This window comes from Rattus norvegicus, chromosome 18 (genome assembly GCF_036323735.1).
Source record: "Rattus norvegicus strain BN/NHsdMcwi chromosome 18, GRCr8, whole genome shotgun sequence".
In the NCBI taxonomy this organism is placed as follows: domain Eukaryota; kingdom Metazoa; phylum Chordata; class Mammalia; order Rodentia; family Muridae; genus Rattus; species Rattus norvegicus.
In genome coordinates, this window is record NC_086036.1 from 9,363,035 (window position 1) to 9,369,034 (window position 6,000).

Genomic DNA, 6,000 nt, shown 5'->3' on the forward strand with positions numbered 1-6,000 from the left:
TTCTCAATAGTATAAATAAAGGCTGCTATGAACATATCGGAGCACATGTCATTCTGAACATCTATGCCTCAAATGCAAGGGCACTCAAATTCATAAAAGAAACTGTACCAAAGCTCAAAACACATGTTGAACCACACACAATAATGGAAGACGTCAATACCCTACTCTCACCAATGAACAGAACTTGGAAACAGAAACTAAAAAGAGACACAGTGGAACTAATAGAGCTTATAAACCAAATGAATTTAACAGCTATCTACAGAACATTTTACCTTAAGACAAAAGAATAGCCCTTCTTCTCAGCACCTCATGGTACCTTTTCAAAAATCGACCATATAATCTTTCACAGAATAAGCCTCAACAGATACTAGAAGATTGAAATAATAACCTGCATCCTATTGGATCACCACAGACTAAGGCTAGACTTCAATAATAACAAAAGCAACAGAAAATCCACATACCCATGGAAACCAAACTTTACTCAATGATAACTTGGTCAGAGAAAAAAATATAGAAAGAAATTAAAGACTTTCGAGAATTCAACAAAAATGAAGTCACGATATACACAACTTTATGGAACACAATGAAAGCAGTGCTAAGTGGAAAATTTATAAAACTAAGTGCCTTCATTAAGAAATTGGAGCACAACTACAGACAATAATTTATTTTTTCTTCTTCTTTTATTCTTTAATGCTTTTGTTTTTAAAGTTCAGATTTCAGCCCTTTCCAAATCTGTCCCCAAACTACTCCACATTCCATACCTCCTCCTCTGCCTCCCTCCTCTCCAAGAGGATGTTCCTACCCCAAAACTCCCATCCCACGATGTCTCTCCACTCCCTGGGGCCTCAAGTCTCTCGAGGGTTAGGTATTTCCTTTCTCATTGAGGCTTGACCAGGCAGCCCTATGTTGTATATGTGTCAAGGGTCTCATATCAGCTGGTGTGTTCTACCTGGTTGATGGCTTAGTGTTTGCGAGACTTTGAAGGTCCAGATCAGTTGAGATTGCCAGTGTTCCCATGGGGATACACTCTTTCTCAGCTTCTTCCAGCTTTTCTCAGTTCAACCACAGGGCCCCAGACTTCTGTCCATTTGTTGGGTGCCAGTATCTGCATCTAACTCTTTCAGGTACTAGTTGGGTTACTCAGAGGGCAACCATGTTAGGCTCTTGTCTGCAAGCACACCACAACAGCAGCAACAATGTAGAGGCCCCAGTCCTCCCCTTGAGCTGGATCCCAATTTGGGCCTGTCACTGGCCCTCCTTTCTCTCCAGCTCTTCTCCATTATTGTCCCTGGAGTTCATTCAGACAAGAAAAATTCTAGGTCAGATCTTTTGACTGTGGAATGACAACTACATCCCTCCACTTGATGTCCTATCCCTCCACTGGAGGTGGACTCTATAAGATCCCCATCCACACTTTAGAGCACATCATCCAAGGTCCCCCTCTTTGAGTTCTGAGAGTCTTTAACTCCCCAGGTTTCCTGTACATTCTACAGGGTTCCCCACCTCATACATCCTGGGGTTGCCTGTTTCCATTCCTTCTCCTGGCCCTCAGGGCTTTAGTCCTGTCTTAAGGAGACATAGTATCAATTTAATGTCCCTCTTTACAAAGGTCTCTGTCCATGTATGAAGTTGACAATAAATGAGACAGAATGGGCTGCTTTAGCAAAATATCAAAACTGTTGATCTTCTTGTTAATATCTTTGCAACATAGAAAACTGACTCTTCAGAAAGTACAAACCAAATAAATCATTTTTGTACATGGCTTTTTCAGTAATATAAACAGCATTTATATAGGTACATATTTAATTTCTTGCTATCTCACTGGTGACAGACACCTGTCAGGTTAATACAGCTTGTCATTAATTCTGTAGTTTCAAATTTCAATGAGTTTCCTTTTTGACTTATTATACAGAGTGAATAATTTTGATATTATTACCTACTGAAATACATCCAGTCTGCTCATTTACCCTCTTTGCCTCACGTACTCGATGACGTTTCTTCCTTGTGTTCTCTATATAGATTTTGTAAAACATGATTCCATTACATTTGTCTCACTCTCAGGAAAACAGAAGTCAGTAGAAACCAACATACAAAGGTCCTATAGGAACCCAAATATTTCCTACCTTAAAATTATTTCTTGATAATGGAGATGATTTCCCATTTTTTTTACATTCTCACCTGGGAAATGTAAATGATAGAACAATAACATTGTCAGCTCCAAGTACAAATACTTTATAAAAAATAAGTACTGCAAACTGATATCTCAGAAGAAATTATCATTAGGAGTTCAGAGGACCTGGCTTGAACTTCTTCTTTTGCTTCTCCTTAAAGCTATTCTGGAAAGTTAGTTTAGCCCTTCTTTAAATATTAAATTGCATAAATTAAGATTGACATAATAAGTTTGTACAATTATGTGATGAATTAATGGAATCAATTCAGGGATCTAAAGTATCAAAAGTACTGAATAAAATTGAGGTATTATTAATTAACTTTAAATTTTTATGACTTTAATATACTTTTACAGTTAGAATGTAGAAATAAAGTCAAGACTTTGTATTTTACCATATCATAGTATTTAATTTATTAAATTACCTTTATATAATTTGTATTGAACATTTAATTTGGTCAAAGGAGAATAGATAAGTTGATTAATTCATTGGATTTTTAAGGACAATCATGTACATTTCATAGATATGAAAAATGAACTTCTCACAGTTCTTGATATCACATGGAACCCTAGTTCATCACACAAACACTAGTCAGTTTAGTTCACTTATCACTGATACACCGCCCAGTCCATCTCTCTAAGCAGTTCAGTAAAACAAAAATCATTTTTCTCTCTTAGATTCTTAAATAGTCTCTGAGAAAAGACATTGAATAAAATGATTTTCAAAGACTAGCAATTGCTGGTTTACCCCTCTGCCTTAAGAGCAAACCAATGGTGCTATTTTATTCAGTCAAGCGCCTAATGCTCTCATTTCCATTTTCATCAGCTACTAAAGCGACCTCTCAGCAGTACTGTTCAGTGGGCCCAGGGGAGCTGATTGTCAGTGTCTACCAGGTGGCACATTGCCAGTCCCCAGCATGCAGCCTTGAGTCACTGAAGATTTCAACATGACCTAATCATAGAGGTTTATCTTGTGCACACCTTGTGTTCATAGCCAGCTCATAATAAAAGATAGAATAGTTTTGAAAAATAGGTAGAAGAGAGGGAGGGACGGAGGGAGCAAGGAAGGATAGGAGGAGGGATGGAGAGATGTGGAGGGGAGAATTATGAAGTAAATTTAGATTATTTTCTTGATTTCTATGTAGGAGCAGGGTTCATTTTGAAACACTTAAAAAAAATTATTGCCGTCTTACAGAAACTTCTTTCCTAATACAAGAGCCAAAAGTCTCCGATTGCCCTAATTAGGTTACTGGTTCATGGAAATAAGTTTTTCCCCTATTCATATTTAAACTGAATGTTAAGAAGAATTAACTCACTTCAAATGGCCTTTGAATTGATTTTCTTTGTCAAGGTTTTGAGTATCTATCCCCTGCTTGAGTGGAAAAACTCAACATATGAATATTATTTTTATTGGATATTTTATATTTACATTTCAAAGTTACACTCTTTCCCGGTTTCCCATCCATAAAACACCTATCCCATCCCCCTCCCCCTTCTTCTATGAAGGTGTCCCCACCCAACAACCCACCCCTTTCTGCTTCCCCTCCCTGACATTCACCTACACCAGGGGTCCAGCCTTGGTTTCTCCTCCTATTAGTGCCCAACAAAGCCATCTTCTGCTACATATGCAGCTGGAGCCATGGGTCTGTCCATGTGAACTCTTTGGATGGTGGTTTAGTCCCTGGAAGGTCTGGTTGGTTGGTATTGTTGTTCTTATAGGGTTGTAAGCCACTTCAGCTCCTTCAATCCTTTCTCTAACTCCTCCAATGGGGACCCCGTTCTCAGTTCAATTGTTAGCTGAGAGCATTCACCTGTGTATATGTCATGCTCTAGCAGAGATTCTCAGGAGATAGCTATAGCAGGCTCCTGTCAGCATGCACTTCTTGGAATCAGCAATATTGTCTGGGTTTGCCTGGATCTCCAGGTGGGGCAGGCTCTGAATGGCCATTCCTTCAGTCTCTGCTCCAAATTTTGTCTCCATATCTACTCCTATGAATATTCTTGTTTCCCCTTTTAAGAAGGACTGAAGCTTCTGCACTTTGGTTATCCTTCTTGAGTTTCATATGGTCTATGAATTGTATCTTGGGTAATCTGAGCATGGGGGTTAATATCCACTTATCAGTAAATGCATATCATGTGTGTTCTTTTGTGATGGGTTACCTCAGTCAGAATGATATTTTTCTAGTTCCACCTATTTGCCTATGAATTTCAGGAAGCCGTTGGTTTAATAGCTGACTAGTACTCCATTGTGTATCCATTTCTCTCTTGAAGGGCATCTGGGTTATTTCCAGCTTCTGGATATTATAAATAAAAATGCTATGAACATGGTGCAGCACGTGTCCTTTGGTGTCCTTTGTATACGTTACGGCATCATTTGGGTATATGCCCTGGACTGGTATAGCTGGGTCAAATTTTCTGAGGAACCTCCAGACTGTTTTCCAGAGTAAGTGTACCAGCTTGCAATTCTGCCCACAATGCAGGAGTGTTCCTCTTTCTCCACATCCATGCCAGTATCTGTTGTCATCTCAGTTTTTGATCTTAGCCATTCTGACTGGTGTGAGGTGGAACCACAAAACTGTTTTGATTTGCATTTCCCTGATGACTAAAGATGTTAAATAATCCTTTAGGTAGTTCTCAGCCATTAGATACTCCTCAGCTAAGAATTCTTTGTTTACCTCTGTACCTGATTTTTTAATAGGGTTAATTGGCTCTGGAGTCTAAATTCTTAGGTTCTTTGTATATTTTGGATTTAGGATTGGTAATGATCTTTTCTCAACCTGTTGGTTGCCATTTTGTCCTAATGACAGTGCCCTTTAATTTACAGAAGTTTTGCAATTTTATGAGGTCCCATTTGTTGATCCTTGATCTCAGAGCATAAGCTATTGGTGTTCGGCTGAGGAAATTTTCCCCAGTGCCCATGCATTCAAAGCTCTTTCCCACTCTTTCTTCTGTTAGTTTGAGTGTATGTTGTTGTAAAAATATAAAAAATAAAAAAAAGTATAGTGTCTTTTACCCCGCTAGGTCTGGCACCACAGTGCCCCAAGTTATCTGCTAGATATCTTGGCAGAAACACATCCAAACTACACTGCGGCCCAGTGTCTCCTGCTGCCACACACTTTCCTTCACTCAAATCGTCACAGAATAGAACACATAACACAATAATCTTTGACCCAATTGATAATATATAATTGCCCACTTAATCATATAAAGCCCGGTGCCATCTATCCTTTAAGAACATTAATAACAACCTGTAAATACACAGAGCATAATGTTAAAGTCTGCCTCCATTGTCCTGCCATAGCTTCTCTCCTTCTTTCCCCCTTCCTCCTTTCTGTTCCAGTCTCCTCCTCTTCCTTCAAACTTCTCTCCCTCCCATCCTTCCTTCTCCTCCAATGACAGGCCTCCTTTTATCCTGTACCTGCCCCTCACCTGTATTTTACAAATTCAATGGGGAGAAGTTCTGGTGAAGTCATCTGATTCCTGAGTATGTGAATAGGCAGCTGTTCTTGGGGCAGTGGAATTAGCATCAAAATACAGATAACTCCAGGGCAAACCACTATATTTCCCCCTTTTTGTCCAGTTAAAGGCCTTTTCACTTATACATAAATTGAAGACAATTATTACCATTCTACAATTTATAAAACATAGGATACACTCAACACCCAGTCCCTCAATTTTGTCCATTAACTAAAGCACCTGGTCATCTATCCTAAAAGACTATAATTCTATATCTGACTTAAATCCTGACTAGAGATCGTAAGCCATCTGAAAAACCACCCTTTCAAATTTAATATTTCTCAATGCTAAACAGCTTAGGTTGTCTATGAGACTAC